We start from the raw sequence: 17,675 nt of genomic DNA, 5'->3' as shown, positions 1-17,675 counted from the left end.
CATTGACTAACGACAAGTATTTAAGTTACTGCTACATGCATCACCCTATAATGTTTCCCACAAACCACATAAAACAGGGCTAAAACAAACAAACAAAGGATGTATTTCTTTCTACCAAATCACTTCAGTGATGGCTGTATTTTACAAATTGTATCAATAAATGAAGTTAATTCCCAGAATTCCTTAGTTGCCATCCTGACAATTTCAGCACACATTCAACATTAACCACGAACAGTGCTGGAATTAGATTGCTGGTGAGGAAAAACGACACCAAGTGTCCTGTAATGTGCACTAAACTGGTCACCATGGAGTGTCTGGGTTCTTCTACCTGGTCAGCACTTAAGCCTCAGTTAATCAACCACTGAGTGCACTGGCCTAGAGGAGTGCTACGCCTTCAGTGGCTGACCAAGGCTTTATGACAAAATCCACCTGTCTGTCTGTCTGTCTGTCTATCTATCTATCTATCTATCTATTTAGCCTAGATGCGGAGGGTTCTTTAGTCAGCATGCAGAGTAGCAGTGAATTAATTAAGGGTACTACGGACTCTGAGGATAGACTGCCATGGTTGTAAAACCTGGCTTTTCCATTTTCTTGCCGAGTGACCCTGGGCTCGGGGTCACTAGGCCTTGGTTTCCTCATCTGTAAAGTGGGAATAATGAACGGCAATAGGACCTACCCTTGCAGGGTATTTTGAGGATTAAATGGGTCAACAGAAACAAATCATTTAGAACAATGTTTAGCACATTAATAGAGAATAAATACATACAACTGAATGAAATAATTATTGATAGGAATTTCACACAACTTCTAAAAGCCTTACAATAATTATGAATTCTTCTTGCTTCCAAATAGAAAGTCAGCCCTATTTACCACGAGAGAAACTGTTCTCTTTGGCAGGATTCTTGATCACAAACTCACGTAGTTGCTGCTGTGATATCAGCCACCTTCCATGAGCCATGCCACTGCTGTGCTGTTGCTGTTTTTAAGACAAAATCGTTCCTCGTGTCTCTAACTATGGTAATTAAAGTAATTTTCCTGAAATATGTACTTTTAAAAAGTCAAAATGGTATTTTTTCCTTGCCCATTTTCAATTTTATTGGTCTTCAACAAAAACTAAATTGTCTATTTTTAACCTTTACATGTCATCTTTTTTTCTGCTTTTTAAAATTTAAGTTTAAGTAAATTACTTTAAAAAATATAGAAGTGAGGTCTACAGAGTTTAAAATATCAAATACTACTACAAGGGGTGGGGGGGCGGGGAATCAATGTCTCAACCCACCCTCCCTCATTCTTGTTCCCTGTTTTCTCTGCTTTATCTTTCTGGAAATCCTACTATCGGATATTGGGCCTCCTGAGTTGGATCTCTAAGTTTCTCTGATTTTTCCTCCCTCCTTCACCTCCCTCTGTCTTACTTTCTGGGAGATTTAATTACGTTTCCTACATTTCTACTGATTCTCTCATTTCTGCTATCACATGTTTCACTACTAACAGCAGTTTCTTATATCTGTCCCTTCCTTATGGCACTTTGGAAGTAATACAAATTCTTATCCTCCTGAGGCGTCAAAGGCGGTGGCTGTCCCCTCCCTGACGCCGTGGAGCTCACAGAGCCTGCTTCTTCCCACAGATTCCCCTTACCCTCCACGTTCTGAGAATCTGTTTCTTGCTACACTATGGCCTTTCCTCGCATGACTGGTAATCCTCTGCTATTTGTTCCTAAAAATCTTAGATTGAGGCTCCAACAGGTTAACTGGATGTTCTGCTTTCATACGTGCAACCTGACAACTGGACATGACAATGCACTGCAACACAGCAGCCCAGTCTTTTCACCCAAAGCTACTCAAATATCAGTATCTGTATTTCTTTTTCCTTGTGCTAGGCATTTCCCCGAATAGGAATTCCCCAACTTCCTAGGAGGAGGTATATAAGCCTGGCTGCCAGAATACGAAGAATCCCATTATGAAGCACACACACCTCTATTTAAAGGAAATAATTCCCACATCTTCAGTGTGGCATCTCACTGCAGCCCTCAGCCGTTATCCATCTGGGTCTTAGAACCTAAAGTTTCTCTTATTCAAACTCTTCAGGAAATCTCTCGTCTGTTGCTAGGTTAAGAAGGGCAGACGCCCGCTTTTCTCAGCTGGGGAGAGGATCCAGGGGTCTAACTACTTTCATGCACACTTTCCACCAAGTTCCCTCTTGTCAGTTCCACCCCATAAATTCACATGCAGCTAACTGGTATCTACAATGCCCGAGTCTTCTCGAGGTTTTCCCACACTAATAGGCATGTTTCTGGTTGGCTTTCTCTTGCCCTGCAAGCTCAGGATTCTGCTTTCTCTGGTCTTTACCAGAGAAGGTCATTACCATTTATCCATGTATTTTGCAGCCACCAAAAATTTTTTTCTTTTTTTTAAACATCTTTATTGCAGTATAATTGCTTTACAATGGTGTGTTGTAGCGCATCCAGCGCTGAGGGCTGGGACCTGCTGAAAGTCACCTAAGCCCACGCACCCTCTGCACTCCTGGGAACGGCTCACTGCAGAGAACTACTCTTCCCCAGACGCGGGCGACCCCCTTGCTTCTCTAGGCTGGACACAGACCCTCTTTTCTTTGCGCCATAAAAGATTAGCTGTTCTTTTTGTCTCCAGTGATCAGTCAGAGAATGTCCCTTAACCTGACGTGATCGAACTCCAGTTAAGCTTCTGTCCTTTCCTCACACAGGCAACCTGGGCTGGCACAGGCCTCTGCGACAGGCCCTCTGCTCCCAGGGACCAGCCTTGGGCGAGACGCTCTCTGCCGCCTGTCCCTTCCTGCCCCCCGTCCTGTCCTCCCCCCACGTCCCTGCACCTTCCCGACCTCGTCCACTCTCTCTCTGTGTGGTCTGACCTCTGAGACACCGACAGGCCTCAGGCTCAGAGCTCTCCCTATCACAAGAGCAGCCCCTTTCCCTGATCTTCCAGAAACCCTTCCAAATACAAAGTCTGTCCTTCCTTAAGCCAGGATTTGTTTTCTATTTGATGAGTGTATTGGCAAGACAGACAGTAAGAACCTAATACATTTCAGCCTTCATTTTTACTAATGATTTCATTTGTGCGCAGATTTGAATCGCAGGTAAAAGTGTTATTTCCAAGACCAATGATTTTTCTCCAGATGCCAATTATTATATGACAAATATACTATCGTATTACAAGTGTTACAACTGTAAATAGGAAACTTTTCAAAGGATTATGAAGATGGTAAACCAACACACAGTATATTTGAGCTTTACCACATAACGGATAAGATCCAATAATGATGTTCTTCCCCAGTAAAGATCAAGGAAGAACTCGCTTTAATTGATCTAAACTACATTTGTGACATGACACTGTTCCATGGGGACAATTAAAGTTAAGCTGTCATTTCATAAACAACTAAGCCTCAATCAAGGACATGTCACTGTCTCCATTAAAGCGTTTCCCTTAATTGGGTGCTCACCAAAAAGTGGATTAGTCTAACAAAGGGATGCTTTACCGACCTCTTACTCAACACTAAAACTGAACTTGTAATCTCTGCCAACGTAGCAGCAGCAGATACGTTATTCTTCCCAGCAAATGGCACTACCGTCCATGCAGCAACTCAAGCCAGAAACCTGACATTCATTCCATGAGGGCAGTGACGAGGCCTTTTGCCGTCACTGATCCAACACCTGTGCGGCGAGGGCATTCAGTCAATGTCCAGTGAATCAGTGAATTGTATCGTAACAATGTGAACTCCTAGAGCTCTCTTAAACTTGCCCATTTTCCTGTAGCCTCACCACACCCACTAGTCCCGCCATCACCATCCCTCACCTTGCCCACTGCAGAATTCCATCTCTGCATCCACTTCTATCTCCCTGGATCAGCAGAGAGGTCTTAACCCAAAGGGGACCTTGTTACATCTCTGTTGCAAACAGGACTGTCCGACTCCCCTTCGAGGAGTCCTCATGCCCCGGAACTGCCGTGCAAGGCCCTCTCCAGCACCGCCCTTGCTCACCTCCCCAGTCTCACCACTCTCCTGCTTTTGACTTTAGCCATTCTGGACCCATTGCAGCTTCTCAAAATTACCGTGTTCCAAGAACTACCCATTTCAGCTCAGATGTAGAGCTTGTAAAGAACGTCACTCTCACCCTTAAAACAGGAAGAAAACGGAACAGAATACAAACTAATGCTGAAGTGCCACGGCAAACACTAACCACACGGCTGGAGAGAGTACAGACACCTGCGGGGAGAGATAAGACTCAAGCACCTGCTTCTCTGGACGGGAGACGAGCATGAGAGCAGAGAAGACCAAAAGCCCAGAATTTAGAGAGCTGACACCTTCTCAAAGGTTTTTCCTGCAGGAACTCACCCCCACCCGCACCCCCAACCCCCAAGTGCTCACAGGCAAGATCAGGGAAGAATCCTGAGACCACCTGCCTTGGCTAGTGGGGGAGAGGAAAACAGCCTCTACTGAAATCTGCTCAGAGCCACATCCCCTATATCTCCCCTCCTAATCTGCAGGAGGAAGGGCAACAAAACCCACTTTGCTTTGTTTCTTTAAATATTGACAAAATCAACAACACAGGTACTGACATCAGTGTCCAGCCCTCAGGAAGTGTTATTCTCGCTACAACACTGGTGAAGCGCAGACACGTTCTAGGTGCTGGGTGAGGAACCGAAACAAGCAATGGCCGCGTCCGTACTGAGCCCCATCTGCTCACAGAAGAGCCGGATGACAAACAAGAAAAACAGAAGCGCAGACACAACGTCTGTTAATTACTGCTAAGCGTCTATGGAGGTGGGCAGAAGCCAACTACTGAGAGCGTGGGTAGTCATGGAAGGCTGGGCAACGTCAGACCAGGCTGGCCTGCGATGGTCAGCTCAGCTGCAACCTATGCAAGGATCTGGAAACAGAGACTTTCCTGCACTGTGAGTAGCAAGTGCAAAAGCCCTCAGGCACTACGGACCTTCTCCGAAATAAGAAGATGGCCAGCCTGATGGAGCAGAGCAGCCAGGGTGGGGAAGGAAGGGGCAGAGTCATCCATCCAGGCTAAGAGCTTGGACTTAATCTGGGGTCTAAGGGGGTTTCAGTTTTTCTGTGTAAAGGACAAACGCAACACAGCCAGCCCTTCCCGGGCTCAGCAGAGTCTGGCAGGCCTGGGCGGCTCCTCCAGGCACCTCGACCCTCTTAGCCCCCCCGCACTCCCTCTCCTCCTGCCTTCTTTTCTCCCACTTACCAAACTACGGTTTAAAACATCTCCTTTCAGGTTATACTCCTTGGACAAGAGGAAATGTGTTTTACTCAACTGTGGAATCGTCACATCTTAACCCCCGTCATCAGTCTTAATACACACAGTAATACTCAGAAAAAGAAAACTTGTACTGGATCAACAAAAGCAAAAGAACAGGTTAATAAATTCTGGGTCCAGGAACCTAGTCTTCTGCCTATCGTTGCTTTATTTTAAAAAGGCCACGGCTGTATCAGCAGTAACATAAAGTGAAAACACTCTTTGGCACAAAAGGAAAGGAATTTCAAAACATAAAGGTCCTCTCAATGGTAGAATCCCTCCTGTTCACTATGGCAAAAATGCTCAAAAGCGCTACGGTATCGTTCCTGACTATAACATGAACTACTTAATGCTCCTGGTATATTAGTTATTTTTCTTAAATGTACTTCACTATTTCATCGACAGAAGAGTCTGGGATAAATCTCATATGCGCTAAAAGCAGCTTCTTTTGGTCCATTACAGTCCCTTCTCCCCCTCAGCGTCCTCCCACCTGACCCTAAAACCCCGGTCCAGCCGACATACACACAGCCGCACCTGCCTTGGTAATTAGAAAATGAGGGACTAGGTTATGCTTTAATGACATCTTGGGCATCTACTGTTGCATAACAAACTAACCCAAAATGTAATGGCCTTGAACAACCACCGTTTTATTTATTTGCTCACAGTTCAGCAATCTGAGCCCTGGGGGGAGCTCTATGTGGCAACAGCCAGACCAACTGCAGCTGGAGGACCCACTTCCAAGACGGCTTATCCCCATGTCTCTTAAGTCGGTGGTGGCTGTCAGATGGGGACCTCAGTTCTTATTGGTTTGATTCTCCTCCACCTGGGTATCCCAAGCTTCCACCTCCCGTGGTGGCCTTGGGGTGAGAGGACCTTTGCATGGTATATGTCTTCCAAGGTCAGCAAAGCAGAAGCTGTCAGGCTCCCTTAAAGCTCCAGCCTGGAAGTTCACATCTTGTCAGTTAAAGGGAGCTGCAGGGTCAGGACAGACTCAGGGGAAGGGCACGCACGATACAGGTCAGGAACGCAGGGAGTGGCCACTGGGGGGCGCACTGCCCCAGACAAAAAACGATGAAGCAGTCATTTATCAAAAAGTTTTAAGAGCCTCAAACATCACGGTCTTTTCTAGGCCTAGCAATCACCTGACTGCCTTCCCTCCCTTAAGAGGGGATGGAGGTGGCACTCTCTGAGGGCAGGGACCCTGACTCACCCCCCGTGTGCCTCAGCCACAGACGAGAGCCGCACTAGCTCCCAACAGGAAGCAGCATTTCATGCGCTGTGAGTGACTGATGAGTACCAACCAAAATCAACGTCCAAAATGTACCAATCGCTACCCAAGATTTAATTAAAACGAACCCTAAAGTATACCACACAGGCACAGATGGAGGGAGGCGTATTTTGGGTACATGGTCCTAACTGTCCAACATCTTGTAATCGAGCGTCGTATAAAATCTACGTGTTTATTAAAAATGATTAAAAAGGCATCTGACAAAGACTAAAATAAGGAGGTACTGTAATACATAAACAATGTAATTCATTTCTGTAGAGGCAGGTCTGAAGTAGGATGTGAGAAACGAGAGGATATAAAGAAATAAAAAAACCTTTGTTTGCATACAGTGTATGTCTCAAGTTTAATGAAGAGCTAATAAATTGTGAGAAAGGAAGGAGGTGAAAGGAAGCAGGTCCACCGGTGCAGTCCATGGCGACTAAGTGTTCCCCACAGACTATCACGCCCAGTGTTCCAGATCTTAAGTTAGGCAGCCAAGAAGGATCCCTGGCCCCTGCACTACAGTTTATATGCACATAAAACGGATGTGAGTGTGTGTGCATATACATGTATGTATACATTTATTTTAAAATGCTACACCTGATCTACCATTGGGTAATAATATTTCGATCCTTACTTAGGTCAAGAGATTCATCATTAACGATACTGGATGTAAAAAAACAGTCCCAATTTGAAAAGACTGTTCTTCTTATACCCATCTGGACAGGAGCTGCTCTCCCCCTGTCCCTGTGCCGAGCCTGCGCTGGGCACGGGGACGGAGCGGCTCTGCAGTTTTCCTGCTCATTTCGACTGCATCTACAGTGGCCCTGAAGTCGCAGTCTCTCTTGCAACAATCTTTGTCCACTGAAAAAGGTAAGTGAACTAAAACTAGTAGATGCAATCCAAGAATCCATACGCAGGCACATTCACAGCTATCTGCCCCAATTACTGAAAGCAAGTGAGCGATTAAAACCTGGGAGCTTCTGCCTCGGAGAATCCCCTCTTCTACTCCAGCATCCTGTCCCACTGTGCACACAACTGTCCTGGACTCACATGTGCCAGGTAATAGGACTAGTGTTAACCTGTGTAATAAATATTAATAAAGCTTAATCTCTTGAACAGGAGCATGGGCTCTGGAGCCAGATTTCTGGGGTTCAAATGCCTGTTACTGTGTAATAACATTTAGCAAGTTACTTAACGTCTCTGTTTTTTAGTTTTTCATAAGTGAACAGGAGATAATCATTCCTTCCTCCTAAAACTGTAAAGATTAACACGTGAAAAGTTAACACATGTAAGGCCCTTAGAACAGGGCCTGAGATGCAGAAACCATACGCTACATACATACATTGAAACAGAAGTTCTAGCATGTTCTTCTAGCACCCAAATGTAAGGTTGGACATCACATCCCTCTTTGGAAAACGTCACCCCATATTCTCTTTCTAGACCTTACTGGAGAGAAAGAATTAAACTGTCAGGAAACACACTTGGTTCATCACCTCCACATTCACCTAATTCCTGCCCAAGGGCAAGAATGAAAAGAAAATAAACGAGGCTTGTTTTACCTATCTTCTTCTCTTGAAAGGAAAAGACCAGATCACTACTTTCACTAGCTTTACGAGCCATTTTAGGTTCCAATAATTTAACCACTCACACAATGATTAATTAAATAAATCCACCTCTTAGTTGGTATTCAGAATACGGATCTCATTTGAATTAAGCCAATGTCATAAATGCAAAACTCCAAACAGTAGTAAACCTAACAACAAGCTTGGGACCGTGGCATTCATAGGAAATGGAGCAGCCTCTTTGGTAATAGAACACTTGTTTCTTAGGATCGTTAGTAACTGAGTCAAGCTTTGGATTACTGACAATAATTTTCACGATTCTGATAATCACCTCTAACAATAACAATCACTTTTACATGAGAACTTGAATTTCTAGGGAATAAAAGTCACTCCAACTTGTGTTTAAATCAATCATTCCTAAATGTTGAGGACTCAAAAAAAAAAAAAAGGTAAGATCTTTTATAATGCAGAATATTTCCTACTATATATTCTACTTGTTTATTTGTATCTCTCATAAATCTTTCAGGGCTCCCTAGGCCGTATAAAAATCTAATGCGCAAGTACAGCACTTGAAGGCTTTCCACGCTAGCCATCACCATTCCAACGAATGCTACAAACTACCATTCCCCATAATTAAATCACTCTGGCCCAAGAGTTACTCTGTCTTTCCCCCTGATCTCTGCTTGTTAACATCCTGAATTTATACTTAAGGACTACATTTAATTCCACCTGTAATTCTTTCTCCAGAAATAACTCTTCCTCACTCTTTTAAAATCTTGCAGTGTCCATCTATTTCTCTTATGTTAGTTCAGTCTTTACCCTATATTATTTAGTAAAATTTACTGTGGTTCTCCTGTTAGACTATAAATCCCTGGAGAGTAATTAGGACCCGTATTTTATTCATCATCTTTCCTGCATAATGATTTCTCAATACATACTTGTGAAACTAAAGTTTATTTTGCCCCAAACCAAATGGCATTAGTCAACATAGTTTTTATTGATTTTCTTGGCTGCAGAAATTATTGCAACATATTAGAGCTATATAAATACTATTATTTAAATTTATTAATTTGGCAACCAGAAATCACTAAGCATTATTGGTAGTGGTTGAGATTATTTGCTATTGCTCCACTGACTGTAATTTTAACACAGTTGTCTACTTTAAAATGGTAAACAACCCTACTTACTTAGACATCAGCAACCCTGAAAATCAATCAAGTAAAGTACACAAGTAACTTCTTCAGGAGATGACATGGGCAAAATCACACACACAGTGACACACCATCTGAAATCATCTACTTTATGTACTTTGTAATCTCTATATGCTCAAAGCTGGATTGTAGTCTTTGGGCGGGGGTGGGGGACTGGGTGGACAGCAAAACAAATAAAACAAGCAATGTAGCCCATATATACTTAAGTTTGAAACTGTTAATCCAGAAAATCCCAGACTGCAATAGTTTGGCTTCAAGTGTGGAGAATGGGATAGAGGATTTGAAACTGGATAAGAGGCTATTACAAAAGACCGGGTGACGGATGACAGTGGTCTAAAGTAAGGAGTGGCAGTGGAATGCAGAGATAGAAATAGATGTGAATTACTTTAAAAGTAGAAGTAATAAAGTGTATATGTCATTGTACTTCAAGAATGGAGGGGGAGAGGTAAATGAAGGAGAAATTAGTAGACAGAAATGATATGCTAGTTTTAGGCATGGGCTCTTAGATACAGGGGCTGTCTGTCATTCACTAAAATAGGAGCACAGGGAAAGGTCCAGGTTTGCCAAGAAGAGGTATGAAGTTCACTTATGGACACATCAAAGATAAGAAGTCTGCAGGATATCCAAGTGGAGGTGGTCCAGTAAGTGTTTAGCCTGATGAGATGGAGGGGGGGAGGGGGGGGAGAGAGAGAGAGAGAGAAAGAAAAGAAAGAAAGAAAAAAAGAAAGAGAGAGAGAGAGAAAGGAAGGGAGGGAGGAAGGGAGGGAAAGGAAGATGTGACACATCTGGTGTCAGAAAGCTAGTAAATGGCAGAGCTAGTAGGCATAACAAAGAGGGGCTGACTTCTAAACCTGACTGCTTTCCCCTCTGTAAGTGTCTCAGAATCAATGTATATACTGTGCCCTCTGTTTCATGTAATTGTGTGTCAATTACTCGTTTTGATAAAAGTTCACAGTTTGGGCCATTTAATGAATTTCTGCCATTTTACTCCACTGCGGGGGTGGGGGGTGGAGGTGAGGTGGGTGGAATCCCAGAAGAGAGGGGTTAAGCTTTGTTAAAATTTCCTGTGTCCAACAGTACAGCTGTGCAATTTTCAGGTGATCCAACTGGGAGGTCTTCATGGGGCCCAGAGCCAAAATAAGCCGTCCAATAACACTTAACACATCTAAGCCAGTAACATATCGCTAAGCACTAAAGTTGTTTTACCTTTTGGCTCAGCAACACACTTAAGAGACCGATCCTCCATCACCTCTCAAAAATAAGCAGTGATGCAACAAAAGATTTACACAGAACAATATTCATCACGGACTTTAATTTCTAAATGCACTGCATTGTGACCAAAGCACATATAATGGTAGCATTTCTACTCTTTTAAATGTAATGAGGTTTTGGGGGACCTATAGATAACCAAATTTTCATTTGACTCAATAAAACAGTAATAACAATAACACCCCCTCCAAAAAAAACGTGAGTAAATTCTGTCACAAGCCCCTTAATATATGCATTGCTGTTTCTGAAGTCCACTTAACAACTTTAAGTTCAAGGGCTGCTTTCTGGGTCAATAATCAAGCATTTTAAAGGAGAAGAAGGGAAAAGTCACAGCATAAGATTTGAAATTCCTTCACAGTGTTTTTTGAAAGCTATCACATTCACAAATACCAACTTAACTTTCTAATTCTCATGACATAGGGGCGTGTATCGCAAGACCTCAAGGGTCCAGAGAAGACCTCTGAGAAAAGAACGAAAGTAGCCTCGAAGAGGCTCATCTCTACTTACAGCTGCGCTTTCCTCCCGCTCCCACTGTAAGACACGGGTCGTCAAGGTGGGAGAGGGCTGGCCTGGAAGGGGACTTGCGCTCAGTGAAGCAACAGACTGCGAGCCAAGACATTTTCCTAAGGCTCTGTGTTCCAGAGTGGCCTTTCTGCTTCCCCAGAGGGTCCAAGATGTAATGGATACCAGGAGGGACACTGACCATGACTTGTCATAAACACATGTGTCTTTAAGTGATGATTTTTATTATCAGGCTTCCTCGACACCAACAAGTTTCAAAATCCCCCCTAGACAGCATTGTGGATTTCAGTAATGGCACGTAAGGACTAACAAACAAGTGCATTATCATTTTATTTCTACAGGTAAAGTATCAACTGGACACCAAAAATAAAAAGGATTTTCACATGAATCCTCTTGAAAAAACATTATTTGCCTCCAAAAATTAATTAGGAGTCACAGAAAAGGCAACTTTTAACATACCGATATGACTGTCAAATATTTACCATTCTAGGAAAATTCTGATAGCCATGATGATTTCTATGGAATAGGCTTCCTTCCGCCCAGTAGTAAATCCGTGGGTTTTTCACTGTCTGCAATTCACCACAGGGGAAAATGCGAGCCAACTTTAAAAAGAAAGCTTCTCGAGCTTTAATTCAATAAATACTTCGCTCTTCTCTCTCAAAGACTCTTAACCAAAGAACTTCTGTGAGACAGCAAATATATCAAATTTAAAATATGCACATAATAGGAAAATATTTAATGTAAGATGTATATTAGGCAATGTATATTGCCTAATATAAAGTTACTGAAAATAATATGTAAGCATTAGAATGCTGAGAGATTAGACAATTACCAAATTATGAAAATGAATACATCTAATTTAAACCTGTAGAATCTAACTCAGTACACTAAATCTTAAAAACCATAATCAAAGTACACAGGTATCTCTTAAGTTAACAATCTCGGGCACTTTTTTTCCCCCAAAATGGGAATTTTTTTTTTATACTAATTATAAAAGTGACACCAAGTTATTATTAAAACATTAAAGTACAGAAACATGTAAAGTAGAAAAGAGCACATGATCCTTACCCTCCAGAAAATAACTGCTAGTAAGATTCAAGTTAGTTTTTCTTAAAATAAATGTTCAACTAGGGTTTTATCTGTCCTACATGTTGCTTTTCTTTCTTTTATTTAACAGTACAATAAAGACAATCTTACCATAGCAGTAGAGCATGTATGCATAATGATATATACAGATATAATTCAATTTCATATGACAATTGACTTTTTAAAATGGTGCATAAGCCTTCTTTTACCCTAGCGTGACTTTACATGTGGCATTCCATTTCCTGAAATAGTTTCCAATAATTAAACACCTGGAGAAACCCACCTCATACTCCAAAGCAGCTCAAAGGTCACTTCCTGTTCTAACTTCACAGCCCCCCCCTTGGCCAACCCTACCTTATATAAGTAAAGTGATGAGGGATCAGCCTCCATTCACTGCTCCCTTATCACTTTATTTATAAATCCTCAATAAAAACCTGCACATCTTATTGAAATTAACCTGCTTAGCCAAGTACAATGGCTGGTAGTTTCTCAGATGCCCTCTGCCCTGTATCCCCCTGTCGTGGCCATCCCTCCATCTCACCCTGTCTTACTTCTGACCCCTACCCAGCCAGCTCCTTCAGAGCCTTAGGGAAGACTTCTCTGACACTGTCAGCATGATCCTCTGTCTTTCTAGAGCACCCCAACATTGAACGCCTCACATTGTATTATACTAAATTAAGTTATTCATCTGTATTCCCCACAAAACGGAGAGCTTCTTGTGACAAAAGGACATGTCTTAATCAGTTTTGTTTTCCAGGCACAATTCCTGGCTCAGAGAAGACCCTTAATAAATGTTAGTATATGAATGGATAGATGGGATCAATGATGAAGGAAACAGTGAATTAAAGAAAAAAATCAATGTAAAATCTAAACCGCAAGGCATTTAAGGTCCTCACAGACAGGGTGCCGTGTTCCAATGTTGATTTGGCACTTAGATTAACTCTGTTACATCGAGTCACTGCCCAGAACCAAGGGTTAGGGTTTACCCACGGGGAAACTTTGGAGGACAATTTCTATAGCTTAAAGTCGTTAAAAAAAAAAATCATGAAACAGTGTTTATTTGCGTTTCACACTTTGCAAGCTCGCACATATGCTCAAGAGAGCAAATATATTTTGGGTTTGAATACTTAAAGACTCATGTTCGGTGTTTTACCATTGAAAGAGTGCTGAAATGGTTCATTGAGAGAAATTACTCAATTAATGGAAATCATTTTATTAGTTGGAGTTTCACAAACAGTGCTTCTTTCTTGCCCCAGAAGCTGAAAGTGTACAATAGCCTCAATTCCACACCAAGCTGCCTCTGCCCATTGCTATTCCAGAGGGGCAAGTACTGCCAGCTTCCTCCATCTCAGACTATTAACGGATACCAGCATGAAAGCTTTTTCTTAGAACTGATGCAAGTCCTGTATTAGCCTTTCCACAAGGCTGGCTTGAAACTCAAATGCTCAATTTGCTAAGCAGAAATATCCTTTTCAGCATTCTGAAAGCAGATTTCTAAGCAGCCTACTTCAGACATTATGAGGACTTCACATGGACTCTGCTCTCTGTGAGACACAGAAATTATAATTCGTCTTCCCCTACTCTCATCAAAGCTGACACTGAAAAACAACATTTGAGGTTTTATTTCACATACTTAACTCATACACAACAGAGTATTAACTTCAGATTAATTATCTACCAGACTATGAACTCTTTCAAGTTGGGGATGGTGTCTGCGCATCTTTCTACCTAATTGCATATTGAGCACATCAAGCCTGGTGAATCAATTTTTAAAAGTTTCCATAATCCATGCTGTGTTTAGTCATGAGTGTGTCTATAAAATGCTCATAACAGTTTTCTGTTTACTAAAGTGTATTATATATCTTCAGTTTTGTAAGTATGGTTGAGTAAGTTCCTAACAGGCTGACTGTCTCTAGGTAAACAACTAAAAATTCTCAAACGCTGAACAAAATACACAAAGCAAACATCTAAAGCCTCTGCAGAATGCTCAAAAGCAAGGAGGTTCTACAAGGGAGTCAAGACTTGGAAGAAGGGAATGGCTGGGTGAATTCACTGATTGTAGAGCTTTTAGCTGCGTAGCAGAGTTTGAGGCAACCATAGTGCTGAAATGTGTGGGAGGAATACTAGAAATGAGAGTTAGACTTGAGGAGCCCCAAATTTTGTGTATAAAATCTGTCAGTCATGTATGCCAAAAATAAACGCAAAAGTCAGACTGAGAAGTAAACTGAGTTCTGCACTCCTATCCGACAGAGTCTGCATCTGAATCCAAAAATATCAACATCCCTCAAAGAAACATAACAGAATCCAATTTCCACAGTATAACACAATGTCCAGTATACAATCCAAAATTACTCAACATATAAAAAATAGGAAATATATGACATTATCAAGATAAAAGAGTATCAATTCACATCAAATCTAAGATGACTAAGATTTTAGAATTAGAGACTTTAAAGCACCTATTTTAACTGTGCTCAATTACACAAAATATAACACCTGCAATAACTGGAAAATCCCGGCAAAGAAAAAAACATGTTTCCAAATACATATATTTATATATGAATCACATATAAATTCTGAAACAGATAAGTACAATACGTGATACAAAAATTTTATCTGATAGGCTTTACCAAAAAAATAAAGATGACATAGGAAAGAGTCAATGAGTTTAAGATACAGCAGCAGAAATGATCCAAACTGAAGAAGAGGGGGAAAAAACTAATAACAAAAGTGAACAGAGTCACAGGAATCTTTTCGAGAATATCAACAGGTTGAAAGTACCTGTAATTAGAGTCTCAAAGGGCGGGGAGTGAAAGGATCAGAAAAAGTATTTAAAGAAGCAATGCCTGAAATATTATGATGAAATAGACAAATCCTTTGAAAAACACAAAACAATTTTCACAAAAGATGAAATAGAAAATCTGATTAGTGCCTTGTCAATTAAAGACATTGAAGAACTTATATTTGATTCATATATAAATATATGTATTCGAAAAGAGTTTTTCACCACCAAACTCCAGGCCCCAGACAGCTTCACTAGTGAATTCTATCTAATAATAAAGAAAACAACAGCACCAAACTGACATGCATTTTTTTTTGGGGGGGGGGGAGGAGGGAAAGAACACTTCTATATGTGTGTGTGTGTGTGTGTGTGTGTATAAATTATAGGCCACTATCACTCATGAATACAGATGCATTTGAATCCAACAATGTATAAAAAGGATAATACATCATTAAGTAGGGTTTAACCCAAGAATGCAAAACTGGTTTAATTTAGCCAAATCAATCAATAAAATTCACTATATTAACAGTATAAAGGAGAAACATCCTGTGTTCATTTCAATAGATGCAGAAAAGGTATTCACCAAAATTCATCACCCAGTCAGGATCAAATCTCTCAGCAAAACTAAAATAGAAGAAAACTTCCTCTACCAGATACAGGTCACCTACAAAAAAAACCTCACAGCTTTATCATGCTTAATGGTAAAATACTGAATGTTTTCCACATTGCCTGAGAACAAGAGAAAACTGCCTAACGTCACCACTTGTATTCAAGCATTATACTAGAGATCCTAGCCAATACAATAATAAGATAATAAAAAGCATAAAAATTGGGAAGAAAGAAGTAAACTGTTTATGCAGATGATATGATTATGTACATAGCATATTCTAAGGAATCTATAAAACAACTTGCTAGAACAAGTGAATTTATTAGCAAGGTAGCAGAATACAAGGTTTATACTAGAGGCAAAAGGTTATAGTAGAGGCAAAAAAATTGGAAAACAAGATTTCGAAATACTTTACAAAAGTGTTCAAAAAACATGAAACACTTAGGAATAAGTTCAACAAAAGACAAGACCTCTACCCTAAAAAGTACAAAACACTACTGACAGAAATTAAAAATCTAAATGGAAAGATATACCATGTTCAAGGAAGGGAAGACTTAATATTGTTAAGATGTCAGAACTCCCTAAACTGATCAACAGATTCAATGCAACTGCAATCATAATCCCAGCAGAATGTTTTGTGAAAATAAAACAATAAATTTATATAGAATTGCAAAGGATCTATATGCAAGCAATCCTGAAAAAGGACAAAGTTGAAGGGACTACATTACCTAACTTCACGTCTTACTATAAAAAGCAACAGTAATGAAGATGGTATGGTACTGGCATAATGATCCATAAATAGATCAATGAAGCAAAACAGAAAGTACAGAAATAGACCCTCACTTAACACAGTCATCCAGTTTCCAACAAAGATGCCAACACAATCCGTGGGAGGAAAATATCTTTCAGCAAATGGTACTGAAAAAACTGGATATCCATATGAAGAAAAAATGAATTTTGACTGTCTTTCTCACACCATACACAAAAACTAATTTGAGATGGATCACAGACGTAAAATTAAAAGCTATAATGGTAAAGCTTTTAGGGGAAACACAGGAGACTATAACTTATAAAGGACTCTAACATTTCCTTGAGGTTGGCAAAGATTTCTTGGTTGACAGAAGGTAAAATCATAAAAGAAAAACTTGATACATTAGACGTCATCAAAATTTAAAACTTCTGCTTATCAAAAAACTCTGTTAAGAAAATAATAGGCAAGCCACAGACTGAGTCAAATATTCACAAAACGTATATCCAACAAAAGATCCGTAGCCAGGATATATTAAAAAAAAGCTCCTACAACTCAATGATAAGAAGACATACAGCCCACTCAGGGAGCGGCAAAAGATCTAAAAAGAGACTTCAAAATTGAAGATATATAAATGGTCAATAAGTGCATGAAAAAGTACACAAAATCATTAATCAACAGGGAAATGCAAATTAACACCACAAGAAAATACCAATACCCTGTCAGAATGGCTACAATTAAGGAGACTGACAACATCAAATATGGATTTAGATATATGGAGCAACCACAACTGTGCATGCACTGTTCTAGGAAGGCCACAAATACAACCACTTTGGGAAAACAATCATGGCGATTCATTATAAAACTAAATACACAGCAATTTAAACCCTAAATAGTTACTAAAAATAAATGAAAACGTATGGTCACAAAACGTACGAAAAGGTTCCCAGAAATTTAATTATAATAACCCCGAACTGAAAACTGCCCAGGCAAATGGATAAATACATTGTGGTATCGTCAGGTACTGGATTATTGTGCTGCAATCAAAAGAAATTAACTACTAATATATACAACAGTATGCATAAATCATGTACATGGACACTCAGAGGAAAGAAAAAAGAAAAGCAGAGTAAAAAGAAGATCAATTTAGGCCAAATCTGAGATGATCAAGATTTTAGAATTAGACTTTAAAGCACCTATTGTAACTGTGCCAAATGTCATAAAATAACACTTACAGTGAATAAAAATCAAACTTTTTTCTAGAATAATTAGGGAATATTTTAAGCATTTATGTGCCAAACCCTATGGCCAAGCATTTAACATGGATAACCTTATTT

General features: G+C 40.4%; 1 protein-coding gene across 13 annotated transcripts in view; it reads right to left on the bottom strand.

Moving 5' to 3' along the window:
- KHDRBS3 (KH RNA binding domain containing, signal transduction associated 3) overlaps positions 1-17,675 on the bottom strand; it is a 204,554-nt gene that overhangs the window by 116,320 nt on the left and 70,559 nt on the right. The window lies entirely within an intron of this gene.

Source organism: Tursiops truncatus, chromosome 17 (assembly GCF_011762595.2).
Source record: "Tursiops truncatus isolate mTurTru1 chromosome 17, mTurTru1.mat.Y, whole genome shotgun sequence".
Classification (NCBI taxonomy): domain Eukaryota; kingdom Metazoa; phylum Chordata; class Mammalia; order Artiodactyla; family Delphinidae; genus Tursiops; species Tursiops truncatus.
This window is presented reverse-complemented; position numbering and strand designations above follow the sequence as displayed.